The sequence below is a fragment of the Mustela nigripes genome, chromosome 2, assembly GCF_022355385.1.
Source record: "Mustela nigripes isolate SB6536 chromosome 2, MUSNIG.SB6536, whole genome shotgun sequence".
NCBI lineage: Eukaryota > Metazoa > Chordata > Mammalia > Carnivora > Mustelidae > Mustela > Mustela nigripes.
The window spans coordinates 207,970,184-207,989,216 of NC_081558.1; the positions used below are offsets into that span (position 1 = coordinate 207,970,184).

The 19,033-nt window shown below is 44.1% G+C and overlaps 1 pseudogene; it reads left to right on the top strand.

Annotated features, from left to right (window-relative positions):
• The first annotated feature begins 11,550 nt into the window (after window positions 1-11,550).
• On the top strand, window positions 11,551-12,269 carry LOC132010653 (mRNA turnover protein 4 homolog; annotated as a pseudogene).
• Window positions 12,270-19,033: the final 6,764 nt, after the last annotated feature.

Below are 19,033 nucleotides of genomic sequence, written 5' to 3' on the forward strand. Positions count from 1 at the left end.
CCCGCCAAGCAGAGAGCCAGATGCGGGGCTCGATCCCAGAACCCTGAGATCATGACCTGAGCTAAAGGCAGAGGCCCTAACCCACTGAGCCACCCAGGCTCTCCAGAAAACCTTTTCTTTTCTTTTCTTTTCTTTTTTTAAGAATAGCAAATAGTTAATGATGTCGCAAAGCATAAGGAATTAACAAATACAATTAAGTTCTGGAAGCCATTCCTTTCAAATCTGTAGATAAGACAAAGCTGAGATAAGTGATGAGCATATTAAATGAGACACTCAATAAGACTTTTGGCAAGCAGTGGTGGGCTAACACTAACAAGATATCCTCAGCAGGAGCTATTCATTGAATCGGGGTTTCTCGCGGCTGAGTGCCACAGAGAAGAAGGCAGGAATTGAAAATGAGCTGGAGAGTGTATTTGACGTCAGACTGGGCCTGTGGTGATGGTGTGCTGAGCTGTGTCCTAGAAAGCTAGGTAACTTCCGCCTGCATTCTCCAAATCCCAGCACACAGACCATGAGAACCATCTCTGGAGCCCTCCAAGGGCTTGCCCTTGACCCACCCTGTTTTCTAGAGAAACATCAAGTGCCAAGTGGAGCACCCGGGTTAAAGACATAAAGGAGTTCTTTGTATGATTCTCACAACTTCTCTATAGGCTTTCAATTACTTCAAAATAAAAATTTAGGGGAAAAAAAAAAGGAAGAGGAAAACTTAAGGGTCCAGGACCTGTGTCAGATCATACATAGAAAACTACATTTTGGTCCTGTACCACCATGAGAACCTGCCACACATTATGGAAAAGGTAGCAGGATAGGGATGCTTTTAAAGGAAGTCGAGATACGATGGGGCCAACCTTTGTGTGGCTGTCTCCTGGAGGACTAGTGAGAAGACAGAACAGTGCGGCTGGGCTTGAGAAGAAAGAGCTCGCTCCTTGAAGGCAGGCATTTCCATCTGTCCCTTTGGTCTAAGAGGAAAGAAGCTGTCTCAAGAGGTGATGGTTTTCTTCCAGTATTAAAGTGATCAGTCAGGGTTGAATTAGATTGCCATCTGAGCTGGATCAATGGTATTAAGGAGACTTCCCACCCTAACTTGGTGGGTATCTATAAGGCTATTTTAAGAACGTCTGGGTGGCTCAGTCAGTTAAGCATTGGACTTTTGGTTTTGGCTCATGCTATGATCTCAGGGTCGCTCATGAACTCAAGACCTGCATTGGGCTCCACTCTGGGTGTGGAGCCTGCTTGAGATTCTTTCTCCCTCTTCTTTTGCCCCTTCCTCCCTGCTCATGCTATAAATACATAAATAAATAAAATAATTTTTTAAAAAGCTATTTTAGATGCCCAGGGAGGCAGAATTATATAGATGGTACATCTCAAGACTCACTGTGATTGGTTGTTTGCTCAAGACAGGCTCACTTTATCTCATAGTTTTGTCCTATTCAAGAATAAATCTTAGATAGCTAATACCCAAAATAGCTGAATAATTTACACAACTCAAGAATGGCAAAACAAATAATCCGATTAAGATTGGGCAGAGGACCTCAACAAGCATATTTCTGGAAAAGACATACAGATCGCCAACAGACACACAAAATGATGCTCAACATCACTGACCACCAGGGAGAATCAAATCAAAACCATGATGAGATACCACCTCACCTGTCAGAATGGCTACTATCCAAAAGGTAAGAAATAACGAGAACACAGAGAAAAGGAACCTTTGTGTGCTGTTAATGGGAAAGTAAATTGGTGCAGCCACTGTGGGAAACAGTGAGGAGGTTCCTCAAAAAATTAAAAATAGAGCTACCCTATGATCCAGCAACTACTGGATATTTATCCAAAGAACATGAAAGCCCTAATTCTCAAAGATATATGTATGCCAATGCTTATTGAAAGACTATTTATAATAACCAAGTTATGGAATCAACCAAAGTGTCCATCAACAGCTGAATGGATAAAGAAGTTGTAAGGTACACACACACACACACACACACACACACACACACACACACAGAGGAATATTACTCAGCCATAAAAAAGAATGAGATCTTGTCATTTGGGACTACATGGATGGACCTTGATGATATTCTGTTAAGTGAAGTAAGTCAGATAGAGAAAGACAAATACAATATGATTTCACTCATATGTGGAATCTGAAAAGTAAAACAAATAAACAAAATATAGAAACAGAATCATAAATACAGAGAACAAACCAGTGGTTGCCAGAGGGGAGGGGATTGAGCGAATGGGCAAAACAAGTAAAGGGGATTAAGAGGTACAAGCTTCCAGTTATAAAATACATAAGTCATAGGGATGAAAAGTACAGGACCGGGAATATAGTCAAGAACATTGTAATAACATTGCATGTTGACAGATGGTAACCACAGTTGTTGTGCTGAGCACAGAGTTGAACACCTGAAACTAATATCATGTGGTATGTCAACCACACTTCAGTTTAAAAACACTGATAATCATTAGGGAGAAAAACAATAAATCCTAGAATTAGAATACAATAAATTGTCCATAGCTCTAGATTTCAGAGAACCTCAGAGCCATGATGTGAAATAATTTGCAACTAGTGAAGATGAATATATACAAACGATGGGAAGTTGTACTGAGTTGAATAAAGTCCCTCCAAAATTCACAACCACCCAAAACCTGAAAATGTGGCCTTATTGGAAAATAGTGTCTTGGCAGACACAATTAATTAATTTAAGATGAGGTCATACTAGATGGGCATAGACCCTCGTACACTGCCTGGTGTCTTTTAAGACAAGACACACAGATACACACAGGGAGAAGGTCACATGCCTCTGGAAGCAGAGATTAGAGTAACATGTCTATGAGCCAAGAAATGCCAAGAAATGCGAGCCACCATTGGAAACTTGGAAGAGAGGGGGCATGCCCATCTGGCTCAACCGATAGAGCATGTGACTCTTAAGTTCAAGCCGTACGTTGGGTGTGGAGCCTACTTAATATCAGAAAAAGAGAAAAAAGAAACTAGGAGGAAGCAAGGAAGAACCTTCTCCAGAACCTTTGGAAGGAGCATGACCCTGCCACATCCTGACTTCAGACTTCTACTCTCTAGGAGAGTGAGAAAATAAATATCATTTTAAAGCACACAATGTGCTGTAATTTCCTAAGGCAGCCATAGGAAAATGACACTTCAGTGAAAGCCTCCATCCCTTTTGTGTGTGTGTAGTTTTTTAAAGATTCTGTGTATTTATTTGAGAGAGATAGAGAATGATCAGAAGGGACAGAGGGAGAGGGAGAGAACCCCAAGCCAACTCCACCCTGAGCAGGGAGCCCAATGCGGGACTCAATCACAGGATCCCAGGATCACGACCTGAGCAAAAGGCAGACACTGGATTGATTGAGGCACCCAAGCACCCCATGCCTCCACTGTTTTATCCTGACCAGATATAACCTCCTTTTAGTGCTTAAAATGGGGAGGGAGAGCAGGATGTCCGGAACTCTTGCCCTCTCCTCTGCAATGGACTTCTGTGAGCTGTCTTGTATCCTGGACACAGTGGTTCAGACAAAGCTCGAGCCAAGCCACTTCCCTGAAAAAGAAAAGGAAAAAAGAAAAAAAAAGAATAGTTTATCTCAAGTGATGGAGACTCCATGGGATTTTCTTCCTGAGTCAAGTTCACGTGTCTCCTGGCTGCTTTCTCCTGGCTCCTGTCTAGACCAAGCAGACTCCCAACGATGCCTTTGTGGCCACACCCATTAGCACTCTTCATGAAACAGTCACTCACTAGTGGGCTAGCACTTTCTGAGCCCAGATTAATTGCCTTGGTTCAGGACTAAAAATATACCCAAAAGACTTAGCAATGGGAGTAAAGCCTCTGAGCAGGAAAAATCATGGCAAGGACAGACTCAAGGCTAGATTGAACAATTCCACAAGAATAGGAAACCCAGCATAGCTGTGACTCCCCTTCCTTTGGGGGCCGCGCTGCACACCTGCCCCAACGAGGCAGGAGAATAGCCAATCCCTGTGAAGCAATAGCTATGTACAGGCCCTGTTTATGCATTTGCCGATTTTTATTTAATTTCCACAACAATCCTATGAAGCAGGTACTATTATTTGCGTCATTTTTCAAAAGTTGAAACTGAAGTACAGAGAGAGTAAGTAACTCACCTAAGATCACACAGGGAAGAAGTGACAGAGTCAAGCCACGGTTGGAACCTAAGTGCACTGCTTCAGAGTCTGTGCTCCTATCCACCTGTGACGGGCAGACTAAGAAGAGCACCCATGCCCCCATCTCCTGGTAGTCACAACTTTGAGTAACCCCCTCTCCTTGAGTAAAGATGGTTCCTGTCACTCAACAGAATATGAGAAAGCTGATGGGATGCCGCTTCCATATTTAAGTTCTGGGGGATGGTAATTTCCATTTTACTAGCAGACTCTTTTGATTGTCTTCTTGGCAGTGATAAAAACTTAATCAATTAAGCTCTTCGAAATGAGAGCTTGATGAAAATGATGAGCCAAATCATGAGATCCTTTTAAATTCTTTCAATATCTTAAAAATCTGATACACACGAATACAATGATTACCAAATTTTCAGGAGGAACCCTAAAAAATATGTTTGCAAAAATGTCAGTCTCCCGGATCTAAATTTACTTCTTCATTGTCTTTGCTTTTCCTCTTATTCTCTCTTTTTCATATTGCTTCCCTGGGGCGCTGGAGACCTTCCCTCTGCCTCCCTGGGTCCATTCTCCCTTCATCTGCCCTGCTCCATGCTCTGGGAGACTCACTGTAGAAAATGCATCAACAGAATCCTTTACCCCAGTCTTTGCTTGGGTTTTATCAGCGGGAGGCATCAGCTCGAGATTTGAGGGTGAAGGAACAGTGAGGTGTTGGGCTCCTTTCTAGAGGAGTCTGTATGAGTCGGCTGTGTCTCTCAACAGAACGTCATATACCCTGTCACTGACCCCAGCTCCCTGTGGTGTGAGAGTGCCTCCCTTTCTCCTCCAGGCGTGGAACTGATAAGCTCCCCATGCTCTTGCTCCTGTATTTTTCCTTTTCGGTTTCCCTTAACCCTGCCCATCCCTCTACGGGAGAGTACCTTCACGCCACCCTCCCCAGTCACTCCACTGGAGCATGCTATCTCTTTCCTTCTGGTCTGTGACTTATAGACTGGATTACAATTTTATTTGCTTGACTTGGAGAGTCAGAGTGACCTTTGCTGACCAGTTAGGTGACCAATACAGATTAAGATTGAAGATTATGAACCAGGGACAGAAGACTTGGATCTGCCACCTAGAGGATTCTGTCCAAGTGGAATAGACTCTTTATCTTTTTTTTTTTTTAAGATTTTATTTATTCATTTGATAGAGATCACAAGTAGGCAGAAAGGCAGGCAGGGGGGTGGGAGGCAGGCTCCCTGCTGAGCAGAGAGCCTGATGTGGGGCTCGATCCCAGGACCCTGAGATCATGATCTGAGCCTAAGGCAGAGGCTTAACCCACTGAGCCACCCAGGCCCCCCGACTCTTTATCTTTCTAAGGACAACTTTTGTCCATTACCTGAGGACCACCCAAGTGATTGGCTCTAACCAATCAGTTTTGCTTTGATTTTTTTTTTTTTTGTGCCCTTTGTCTTATAATTCTTTGAAAAAAATAATGCTGTTTGAAGGTCTTATCTTCAAAGTAGAGCCTGGGTGTTTGTGATGCAACCAACATAAGACATTTTGCAATGACTTTTTCAAAACCCCAGAGACTTACCGCTATCTGTCATGTGACATATTTACTTATGCTCATTGTCTACTGTATTAGTCAGAGTTCTCTGAGAAACGAACCAATCAGATTTGTTGTAGGAATTACTTCACATGATCGTGGAGGCTGAGAAGCCCCATGGTCTGCTCTCTGTAAGCTGGAGGCCCGGGAAAGCTGGTGGTATAGGTTTCAGACCAAGTACAGAGGAAGACCTATGTTGCCTTTCACAATAATTTCTTTTCTTTTGTTCTATTCGGGCCTTCAACAGATGAGATGAGTGCCCCCCACCACGGCGTGTGTCTTCTTTACCGCTGGATCCCCAGCCCTTAGAACAGTGCCTAGCACTTAATAAGTGCTTAAGATCTACTCATTGAACACATGAATGAATGAAGTAAATCACGGCAAATTCAGATCCAAAGAAAGACTTCTGTGTCCCTTTTCCTGGTCCGTGTATTACATCCTAGGACTCCCCATTTTCAGATTCTTAGACACTATATGTACCTGATTTGGAATCAGCACACATATAACCTTTCTCACATTGTTCAATTTGTGGTTAAATTATATCTGTACCCATAGCTAGGACTTTGACAGCATTGGTTTCTTCTCTTCTGAGTGGAAATGCAAGCACTTTCCTATTGATTCTCTTCCATTCCTTCTAAAATGCAGAATTTGTGGCTGAGATCCTACCCCACTCATTTCTTTCTCTCTTCTGCCCTTGTCCCTTTGCTTCTGTCTTTATCACAGGAGGCTTCATGCATTAGGGCTCTTTCTTTCTTTCCTTCTTTCTTTCTTTAGGGAGGTAAGGTGGCTGAGAGTCAGCCAGCATCAGGAAAGTGTCCCAATCAGGTCCCTAAGGTGCGCAGATTCACTGCCCAGCTGCAGTGCACATTGGGGACAGACCTGGGGGATGGAGTGAGAAGGCAGAGGGAAAGGGGTCTTTTGTCCTCACAGGTGCAGACGGTCCAACCTGTTCACCCTCAGACCTTCAGACCGAACTGGCCAGAGACCTTCAGTTGTCTTGAGGTACTAGGGTTAGACTGCTGAAGGGCCACAGAGAGAAAGGAGAGGGAGAAAAGTGTCTCTCCTAAGGGCTAAATTGGACACCCCTTACGCTTTCCAGCAGGGGCAGAGCAGCTGGTTCCTCTGGGGCTTTGGATCCTCACCAAGGAGTCACCTTAGCTGGAGGTCGTCAGTTCCCCCAGGAGCCCTAGAGTTGGTCCTCCAAGGAAAAGTCAGGAGAAATTGCCAGAGAATACAGGGAGATCCCAGGGCCAGAAAAGGCTCTCCATGCATTGTCCACCAAATGTGGGATCCCCCAGTTGGATAGGGACCACCAAATGTGGGGCAACTCAGTTGGGTGGAAGCCCACAGATGCGGGCAAAGAATTCACACAAGGCAGAACAAAGGAGAGAGTTTTGTTGTTGTTGTTTCAGCATAACAGTATTCTTTGTTTTTTGCACCACACCCAGTGCTCCATGCAATCCGTGCCCTTTCTAATACCCACCACCTGGTTCCCCCAACCTCCCGCCCCCCCTGCCCCTTCAAACCCCTCAGATTGTTTTTCAGAGTCCATAGTCTCTCATGGTTCACCTCCCCTTCCAATTTCCTCCAACTCCCTTCTCCTCTAACTCCCCTTGCCCTCCATGCTATTTGTTATGCTCCACAAATAAGTGAAACCATATGATAACTGACTTTCTCTGCTTGACTTATTTCACTCAGCATCATCTCTTCCAGCCCCATCCATGTTGCTACAAAAGTTGGGTATTCATCCTTTCTGATGGAGGCATAATACTCCATAGTGTATATGGACCACATCTTCCTTATCCATTCATCCGTTGAAGGGCATCTTGGTTCTTTCCACAGTTTGGCGACCGTAGCCATTGCTGCTATAAACATTTGGGGTACAGATGGCCCTTCTTTTCACTACATCTGTATCTTTGGGGTAAATACCCAGTAGTGCAATTGCAGGGTCATAGGGAAGCTCTATTTTCACTTTCTTGAGGAATCTCCACACTGTTCTCCAAAGTGGCTGCAACAACTTGCATTCCCACCAACAGTGTAAGAGGGTTCCCCTTTCTCCACATCCTCTCCAACACATGTTGTTTCCTGTCTTGCTAATTTTGGCCATTCTAACTGGTGTAAGGTGATATCTCAATGTGGTTTTTAATTTGAATCTTCCTGATGGCTAGTGATGATGACCATTTTTTCATGTGTCTGATAGCCATTTGTATGTCTTCAATGGAGAAGTATCTGTTCATATCTTCGGCCCATTTTTTGATATGATTATCTGTTTTGTGTGTGTTGAGTTTAAGGAGTTCTTTAGAGATCCTGGATACCAACCTTTCGTCTGTACCATCATTTGCAAATATCTTCTCCCATTCCATGGGTTGCCTTTTTGTTTTCTTGACTGTTTCCTTTGCTGTGCAGAAGGTTTTGATTTTGATGAAGTCCCAAAAGTTTATTTTCACTTTTGTTTCCTTTGCCTTTGGAGACATATCTTGAAAGAAGTTGCTGTGGCTGATATAGAAGAGATTACTACCTATGTTCTCTTCTAGGATTCTGATGGATTCCTGTCTCACGTTGAGGTCTTTTATCCATTTCGAGTTTATCTTTGTGTACGGTGTAAGAGAATGGTCGAGTTTCATTCTTCTACATATAGCTGTCCAGTTTTCCCAGCACCATTTATTGAAGAGACTGTCTTTTTTCCACTGTATATTTTTTCCTGTTTTGTCGAAGATTATTTGACCATAGAGTTGAGGGTCCATATTTGGGCTCTCTACTCTGTTCCACTGGTCTCAATGTCTATTTTTATGCCAGTACCATGCTGTCTTGGTGATCACAGCTTTGTAGTAAAGCTTGAAATCAGGTAACATGATGCCCCCAACAAATCAATCAATGTGATAGAATAAATTAATAAGAGAAGAGAGAAGAACCACATGGTCCTCTCAATTGATGCAGAAAAAGCATTTGACAAAATCCAGCATCTGTTCCTGATTAAAATGCTTCAAAGTATAGGGATAGAGGGAACATTTCTGAACTTCATAAAATCTATCTATGAAAGACCCACAGCAAATACCATCCTCAATGGGAAAAAGCTTGCAGCCTTCCCGTTGAGATCAGGAACACAACAAGGATGCCCACTCCCACCATTCTTGTTCAACATAGTATTAGAAGTCCTAGCAACAGCAATCAGACAACAAAGAGAAATAAAAGGTATCCAAATTGGCAATGAAGAAGTCAAACTCTCTCTATTCGCAGATGACATGATTCTTTATATGGAAAACCCAAAAGACTCCACCCCCAAACTACTAGAACTCATATAGCAATTCAGTAACATGGCAGGATACAAAGTCAATGTATAGAAATCAGTGGCTTTCTTATACACTAACAATGAAAATACAGAAAGGGAAATTAGAGAATTGATTCCATTTACTATAACACCAAGAATCATAAGATACCTGGGAATAAACCTAACCAAAGAGGTAAAGGATCTGTACTCGAGGAACTACAGAACACTCATGAAAGAAATTGAAGAAGACACAAAAAGATGGAAGACCATTCCATGCTCTTGGATCGGAAGAATAAACATTGTTAAAATGTCTATACTGCCTAGAGCAATCTATACTTTTAATGCCATTCTGATCAAAATTCCACTGGTATTTTTCAAAGAGCTGGAGCAAATAATTCAGAAATTTGTATGGAACCAGAAGAGACCCTGAATCGCTAAGGAAATGTTGAAAAAGGAGAGAGTTTTTGAACACACTGCAAGGGAACAGCAGGAGGGACAGCAAACCAGAGACTGTCTGCCCTATTAGGGCTCTAATTACATGAGTCAGGCTTCCCTCCTCTGCTCTGAGGTTGGAGATGTTGGAAGAAGCATCTGCAAAATTCATCCCCAGGTGCTCTGGGAGAGGGAGGTTGATGGGCTGCAGGCAATAGTCTCTCTCTCTCTTTTTTTTTTTTTAAACTGAGGTGAAATTCACATGACATAAAATTAACCGTTTTAAAGTGCACAGTTCAGTGGCATTTAGTACATTTGCCATGTTGTACAACCTATTTCAAGTACCACCATTTTCATCACCCCAAAAGAAAACCAGAACGCATTATGTAATCACTCCCATCCCCCACCCCGGTCCCTAGAGACCACTATCTACCTTCTGTCTCTATGGATTGACTTATTCTCCGTAGTTCATATGAATGGAATCGTATCTGTGACCTTTTACGTCTGGCTTCTTTGACTTCACCTAAAGTTTCAGAGGTTCATCTACATTGTAGCGTACTTCGGAACTTCATGCCTATTTGTGGCTGAATAACACACACACACACATTGCATTCTGTGCATCCATTCATCCACCAAGGGACATTTGGGTGATTCCAGGCAATGTCCTTTCAAGCAGGTTTGTAAAGATAAAGCTGGGGCTAGAAGCTAGTGCTTTCTGACTCGCAAAAGATCCCCATAGTAATAGCAATTTCAAATACACACTGGTGTGGTTGTGGCATGGATTGCCTAGATTGGGGAGGTATCACAAGTGTGTTCATTTACAGTGTATTGAGCAACTCTAAGGACAAACATAACTTGTTGTGTATTTGTCATCAAATAAATTATACCTCTGGGCACCTGGGTGGCTCAGTCAGTTAAGCATCTGGTTCTTGATTTTGGCTCAGGTCATGATCTCAGGGTCATGGACCCGAGCCTCATCAGGCTCCCCACTCAGCAGGGAATCTGCTTCTCCCTTTCCCCATGCTGAGTGTGGAACTTGTTTAGGATTCTCGCTCTCCCTCTGCCCCACGCACCCCCCTGCCCTGCTCACGCACCTTCTCTTCAGTGTGCTCTCTCTCTCTCTAAAACAAATATGTAAATATATAAATAAATAACATTTCTTCACAAAGCCCTATGTTTCTCCTCCTCCTCCTCCTCCTTCTTCCCTATGATGAACCTAAGGAGATTGATAACAGGAGATACATGGAAAATGGCCCCTGTGGTATAAGCTATAATGAACTTACCCCACCTGCCTAACGATATTTTATATAAATTAAGCTCTAAACTTCTTTTTTTATATCTCACTCTTCAACACAAAAACTGGATGCCACACTGTTTCCTATTTCATAAAACTGGGGCATATTTCATGATTAGGAGACAACTTTTGCTTTGTTCCTTCCAACTTAGGGTATGCTTTTTGCCTCCCCTTGCCCCCTTTCTCTCCAGGCCTCTGCCCCCCAAGCTGCCTTGCTCCTGCTTCCCTGCTCCTCCTCGCTGATATGCCCAGGTCCTGGACCCTGCAGGTCTCTACCATGCAGTTGAGTTTTGCTGGTGGCCCCCCTTGCTCTCCACAGCTGGTCCCCCAGCTGACATCTTTTCTTCTCTCTGCCCCTGCCTGGCATCAGTACCCACAGAACTTCCCAGAAACTCCTCAGGGCACCTCCTTCCTTGTTCTGGGAAATAGGATGCAAATATAATTAAGGAAGAGAGCAGAAATTTTCCTTCAAAGCCTATCACTTTATGTATTTAAAAAGTGTCCTGAAAGACTAGAAACCTGATAAATTTCCACAGAATCTGCACTGTATTTGCAATACATTTGGATATGCTAACTAAAAAGAATGAGATTGCTTGTCCATGTTAAAATTAAATGGGGGAGGGAAGCAACACAAAACTTTAAATTAAATTAAATTAAATGAAGGGGCACTTGCCTGGCTCAGTCGGTAGAGCACACGACTCTTAATCTTGGGGTTGTAAGTTCAAGCCCCACATTGGGTGTAGAGATTACTTAAAATCTTTAAAAATGTTTAAATTAAATTAAATTAAGTGAGGTAGACACCTTCTGCCACATCTGCCTGCAGGGCAATGCCCTAATCCAAGTGTGACAAGAATGTTTCCTTAACCAGAACTCCCAAGAAAGGCTTAGAACTGAAACAGAGCCTGACAGAAGCGCTTGGGGGATGTGTGGACACGTCCAGGTACCTTTTTGTCTTCTCGATGGCTCTCACGCGGGAAGACATCTGGATTGCCTAGAAGCACAGCTGGGTGTTCTTTGGTGAACACAGCTCGATGACAGTGGCCTCGGGTGGAAGCCCATCTGACGAGTACAAAGACAACCTGTGTCAGGTCCGCGAGAAGTAGAAAGGGGAGGTTCAGTCTCCTGTCCACCGAACACACCAAGGAGGAAGTGAACGGGTGGTTCACCATACACATGGAAATGGACTTCACTGGTGCAGAAAACCAAGCAACTTTCACCATAAGCCTGGCCCCCCGGGGCTTCTGGGGCAGCACGCCTTCCCTCACCACGGAGTCACAGCAGAGACAGCCCGGGCTGCCCACTGTCCTCAAGAGAGGCCTGGTGACCCTGCTGTCTGACCAGGAGATATGCAAGGGGGGCGACGCGCTGTGCCCAGAGCAGCCCCACGTGCTGAAGCTTTTTGGGTGTGAGATGGCTGAATTCAAGGTAACCATCAAATAGACGTGGGATGCACAGTCCAGAAGGTTCCCGCAGATAGATGGGAGAAGGCTTGCCTGGCAGCGCGACCGAGGGGGCAGAAGAATGAGAGCGGGAAGACAACGGCTGACAGGCACCTGCGGCCAGGACGCGTGGGACCACCAATCCCGCTATGGGGGAAGCTGTCTAGCTGCTTACATCGCTGTGAATACAGACAAGGGAGGGCGAGAGGGACAGTTTGTTCTTCTATAAGGAATAAAACCAAAGGGTTTTATTGCTCCTTGTGAACAGCAAAGAAGAATTTTCCTTTAAAAAAAAAAAAAAAAGGTCTTGGCTTTGGGGTTTTGTCTGGATTCCCAGGATTCCTCTGTTTACCTGGAGCCAGCTTCCAGCACTGGATCCTTCATGGGGACTGGGGATGTGGTCTGGGGATGCGGAGAGCTAGGGCTCCTCTTCTCCCCCAGCCCTCCACGCCTCTCTGCTGGAAACAGGGGTGTGCATTTGTCCAGGAATATGGGAACCCTGGCTGCCCTCTCTACCCCTTTCTTTCCCTTCCTCCTCGCCTCAGCCCACCTCCTACCTTACCCCTTCCCTCCCTCCCAAACCAGGGCCAGGAGTCTTACAGATGACAAGAAGATGGGATCCTTTCGCTAAGACAAGAGTAAGGCCACTGCTGAAACCCAGAGCAGATATGAAAATGGCTCCACAGCAAAAATAAAAATTAAAAATTAGATGAATCAGGCTAATGTTTTCCAAGGTTAAAAGAACTGCTAATGTAGAATATGCCAGCCCAAGGATGCCTGTATTAGTAGGAAACTCTAAATATCCTATCATCACTAATAAAAGACCTTGACTCAACTAGCAGCAATACAATTACATGGAAAACTACCTAGATCGTATTAGAAGAGTCTACAAAAGGAACAGACTGTAAGATATAATCACCTAAGCTAGGAGGGAGAAGAACATCAGCCCCTTGAAGCAGGTGTTCTTAAAGTGTGCTCCCTGGACAATAGCAGTTGCCCAGAAACTTACTAGAAATGCAAACTCTGGTGCCACTTAGACCAAGTGGATCAGGGACGCTACGGGTGAGGACTGGGGTTTAATCTAACATGACTTCAGGTGATCTTGATGCACACCAATGTCAGAATCACTGCCTGAAAAGATACCCAAGTTGTTCATTGAGTATAAAATCTGCATATTTCTGGGTTATTGTGCTTTTGATTTTTGCAGGAGCAAAAAAAAAAAAATTACCTTATTTTGGTAGAGATGAACAGATACGAAACCCCAACATCAGCAGAAGAGATTCTTTGTGACAGCTGGAGCCTACATTTCAACTAGTCTTGCAGATTTGCATTCACTGTGGTTTAACAGTCTAAGTAAGAGACAACTCTGCCACATTCTGGGGGTCTGAATTTTTCCTGCCATAACAGGATCGAACACATTCTGAGAAGCACAGAAGTGGGAATTTGCTCCTCTTTATCAATCTCTCTATTGAACTTTTAGAGAGAAAAGAGTTGGGCTTTTGGTGTAAGGAGATATGGGAAGGGTGTCGACCTTTGGCCCGTACTATCACTGATCTTCATTGGATCTCCCCCCAAGAAGATCCTGAGACGACTACTGAGGGCATGTAGTTTTTCTGGGAGGTGTAGGACAGCGCCAAAGCACAGGGAAGTGATACATGGAAGGGAAAACTTCCAACAAGTCAGTATCAAAGTGGGAGAGTAAACCTTAATCCCATGGAAAAGCTCAAGGAAATGGTGTAGAGCACATTCCCCAGAAATATACTGGCCAGGGGCACCTGGATGGCTCAGTCAGTTAAGTGTCTGACTCTTCATTTTGGCTCAGGTCATGATCTCAGAGTCGTGAGATCGAGCCCGGCATTGGGCTTCACACTCAGCACGGAGTCTGCTTGAGATCTTCTCTCCCTCTCCCTCTAGCTCCTTCCCCCATTTGTATACACACAAGCTAAATAAATAAACAAGCAAATAAATAAAATATTTTTAAAAATAAAAGAAGAAATATACTGGCCAAGGGGCAGGGAGCTAGGATATTTATACACCTATCCATCATTTCTAAGAACTTCTGGCCCAAAAAGAGGTGCAGGTGCTTGCCACTGAAAATGCAGGCTGCTGGACCCAAATAAGTAAAGAGGATGCCAGGTGTCATGGACTGGCCACCCAAGCATTACTATATGCAAGTCTGCTCCAGGTCCGAAAAGTGGACAATGAGGACTTGGTCCCTGTTTAGGATGGAGTTTTATTTGGGTTCATTCCCAAAGCAACAAATAACCCTTGAAAGTGATCAAAATGAGGTAAGAAACAGATGGGTGCCTGTGGCTCACTACTGTTTCCCTTTTGCCTCAAGCTCACAGTTCTGTGGCCTCAGCCTTTGTACTGAGAAGAGCCCGCTATTGTGGGTTCACAAACTTGTATTGCCTCTAGTGCACAACAACTTATCCTACTAGTAAGACATTAGTTATGGTGCCCAAGAATCATTTTTTATGCCTCTTTAAGGGAAAGAAAAATAGCTTTGACCTTTTAAATATAAATGGACACCTAAAGATTACCAGACAATGAGAGAAACAAGCAACATAAGGGAGAAAGACAAAAACAAGCAAACAGAGCAAATTGCCTCTTGAAGAAATAAAATGTTGGAAAGATGAGAATGTCACAAAAACCCAAAGACTTAAAGATTTGACATATTAGAGCATCCATAAAACAAAGACAGGGTGCTATCTTTTTTTTTTTTAAGATTTTTATATGACAGAGAGAGAGAGAGAGATCACAAGTAGGCAGAGAGAGAGGAAGCAGGCTCCCTGTCAGGCAGAGAGCCCAATGAGGGACTTGATCCCAAGACCCCGAAATCATGACCTGTCCTGAAGGCAGAGGCCCAACCCACTGAGCCACCCCAATACCCTGGCAGGGTAAGAATAAGAAAGTGCTTTTGAAAATTAAGCATGTACTTGCAGAAATAAAAATTTCCCTAGAGGTCAAGTAAATCCCTCAGAACCAAGAGTAAAATATACAAAGAGATAAAAACTAGAGAGAACAAATGAAGAGACATCAAGGGTAAATCCTGGAAGTACAACTTTTTGCTAATAAGGAAAAAGCACAAAAAATGGAGAGGAGAAAGTATCTAAAAAACAGCACGATATTGGGGCTTCCGTTTCTGGCTGTCATGGAATAACACAGACCAGATTGACTTTCCTGCCTTAAACAACTAATAAACAAAAGACAAAATATATTTTAAATACATAGATGTTAGACAATAGATAGTTCAGGACAGTACTTCCTGAGAGAAGAAAAATAAACAAGTAAGCCCTGTAAATACCCAAGCTGACTTCCTGGAGATAATTTCCAGCCCTCAGCACAGAGAGGAGGAACCCAGAGCCCTGTGAACTGAGGATATGTCACCAGGAGCCCAAGACAGCTGAGGTAGTTGGATCTGACAGGAAGAGGAGAATGCTGTTCCAGAGAAAACTCTGGAAGTCTACAAAAGGTCTCTCTGAAGTATTTCGCTAAGTACTGATTCGAGCATGTGTTGTGAAGAAACTTGAAGCTAGAGAAAGAGCTACTCCTGAAAAAACAAAGGACCAACCCCTAGGGCTCCTACAAAGAAGGGAATAGTTTACCAGCCAGAGTGGAAAACCTCATCATTCATGAAGCATCGGGAAGAGTACTCAGGAGTATATCAGTGGGGCAAATTTAGCCCCATGTTAAGCCCCTCTCTGGGATCACCTAACAGAACAAGCCTCCAAAGGACAAAACTCTTTCTAAGTGACCTAACTACATCCCAGAACAAAACTCAAGCATATTTATAGGAATACAGAAATTCCTAGCATCCAATAACGTAAAATTTAGTGTCTGTCATCCAATCAAAAATCAACAGGCACTCAGAGAGGCAGGAAAACAGAACCTGTAAAGAGAAGGAAAATAGATCAATACAAACAGTAAATAGAATTAGCAAACCAGAACATTAAAACAGTTATTAAAACCATATTTTGTATGTTCCAGAAGGTAAAAGAAAGCGTTAGTATGTTAAGGAGAGACACAAAAGGTATATTAAAACAAAAACAAAGACAACCCATATCAAACATGAAAAACACAATGTCTGAGATGGAAAATATACTGAAATAGGGTTAACAGAGATTAGACATGGCAGAGGAAAATGTCAGTGGACTTGACAACATAACAATTGAAATTGTGCAAAATGAAGATTCGAGAGAAAAAAGACTGAAAAGAAACAAAAAAGATACCAGTGAGCCACACCAGAGTGTCAACATAACCTATGTGTTATGTTGGAAAGAGAACAAAGAGAGGGCACAGAAGAAAAAAATATTTGAAGAAGTCATGGTAAAAAATGTTCTGAATTTGATGAAAACCATAAACCCACAGATCCAAAATACTCACAAACTCCATTTCCTTCAGCCAAAGAGAGACCACAGGCTTCCCAATGGGAAGGGCCCTCTGAGTGTCCAGGTAGCCCACTAGGACACAAGCCCAACTGAAAAGAAAACGCAAAGCCTTGATTCATTTATGGCCCCCGGGGCCAAGCAAGAGAGGCACGGGCTCCCCAGGGTCCCCGCCACTCCAACTGGAACTGCTCAGAGAAGTCCGATAGGTGAAGCAGATGGGGAGAACTGTCTCACCGACAGGGATCCCCAAACAAAGGCTCCTGAACAAAAGCAGGGTGTGGCGAGGGAGAAGGACTAGGAGTGGAAAGGCAGGGAGTCAAGGTAGAGAAAAGGGTGTCCGCCCGGAGGTGTGGGGAACACAGAGATGCTGATGAGCGTGGCTGGCCTGGGGCAGCCTAAGCTTTTTGTCTACAGCTCCCTGTAGAAAACTGTCCTGAGAGCTGCCCCTGGGCACTCAGAGGCTCCTTGCCCCTTCCCTGTCCTTGGAATGTGGGTTTTGCTTGCCTTTCCCACGCCCAGAGGCTGCTCCAAGGACACAGCCTTGAGATGGGGATGCGGTGTTGAGAACACTTGCATGGTGTACGAGGCTGGACCCGATTAGGGCTTCTATATCCACTTTTAAGATTTTATGTTAGAGTGGGTGCAGGTATCCATTCGTCCTGCTCCTCCTGAGACAAGCCTCATGGATAAATTCCCTTTGGTTATTAAAGCTGCTACCTACCAATCAGGGGTGGTCTGTCTCTCTCTTTTTTTTTTAATTTTTTTTTAAATTTATTTATCAGAGAGAGGGAGAGAGCGAGCACAGGCAGGCAGAGAAGCAGCAGAGGCAGAAGCAGGCTCCCCGCTGAGCAAGGAGCCCGATGTGGGACTCGATCCCAGGACACTGGGATCATGACCCGAGCCAAAGGCAGCTGCTTAACCCACTGAGCCACCCAGGCGTCCCAGGGGTGGTCTGTCTCTTTCGTGGATCTCTCCCCACCTTTCGTGTACCGAGATCCAATTTCCCATTAGACCTGGAAAGCTCCAGGGAGGGCTGTGAATCAGCAGCTGTGCACCAAGTCTGGGGTGGGGAGGGCAGTTTCCCCGGTGACACCTGCCAGGCAAAGCTTTGGAACTGCTTGTGGTCAGGGCTGACAGATCACACATAGTATTTTGCCCTGGAACTGGACTCCTCGTGTGGGGAGCAAAATAATTGGGGAATATTTCCAGCACATTGGTGGATGTAAAATCTGGATGTCAGATGTCAGATCTAGGTCAAAGACAATTTAGGGAGCCACCAGCAAAAATGATAGCTAATGAACTCATACAGGGGAGGAGACCATGAGGGGATATCACTTAAAGTGAGAAGAAAGGGGGTAGGACAAAGTGGGAAGTGACACCAATATTTCAGTGGCAAGCAGTGGCGTGGGTTTGGAATGGAGGTTGAGAAGAATGGCCAGAGGGGAAGAAGGAAAGAGAAATGACAGAAATCATGAGACCCCAAGAAGAAGAGAATGAGGGTGGGCAGTGCCTGGGTGGCTCGGTTGGTTAAGCAACTGACTCTTTGTTTTGCCCCAGGTGGTGATCTCGCAGTCATGGGATCTAGCCCCATGTCCCACTCTGCCCTCACCAAGGAGTCTGCTTCATATTCTCAGTCCCTCTCTATGCCCAGGTCACGGTCTCACTCTCTCTCCTCTCGAAATAAACCCTTTTTTTTAAAGGGGGTAGGAACAGGGAATGAAATATACTAAATGATTCTGAGAAGTCAACTATGACAGAGGCTACAGAATCTAATGGGTCTGAATCCTAGAAATTAGCTGGTGATCTTGGTGAGAATGGGGTAAGCCCAATCAACAGGAAGGACTGAGGAGCCAGACTCAGTGGGCTGAGAAAAACACGGGCAGTGAAGAAATACAAATAGGTCTGGATGAATGTAGTTAAATCTGGTTGTGAGTGATAGGACAAAGGACCACTTCTGGACAGAGTAATGGCTATGCCTTTTTAAGACAGGAGAGACTTGAGGGTATTTCATTGTTGATGAAAAGGAACCAACGAGAGAAGATGAAGTCGCCGGGGAAGGGAAGGATCATCAGTGGAAAGCCATCCCTGGAGAGGAGTTGCTTACAGAAGCAGGAGGGGTTCTGATGCCACATGTCGTAGGGAAATATTTGTTCTGCTTGCCCCTGTGTGATGATAAACTAAGCATATTCCTTTGTCAGCAAATGCTATTAGGTTATAGAAAATGTGGTTGTAGATTTGAAGAAATGAGTTAACCTTCCTGATGGGGGGAGTTTGCCATAAAACTCCAAGGCAACGAGATACAAAGGCAGATGTTCCTAACAAGCGCTTTTCTAATATGAAATCCACAAGGAATGACTTTGTTAGCCAACCAAGAGAGAGACAAAGATACACATGCAACACTAACTTACTGCTTTAATTAAAACAAAAAGTTTTGGGGCGCCTGGGTGGCTCAGTGGGTTAAGCGGCTGCCTTCGGCTCAG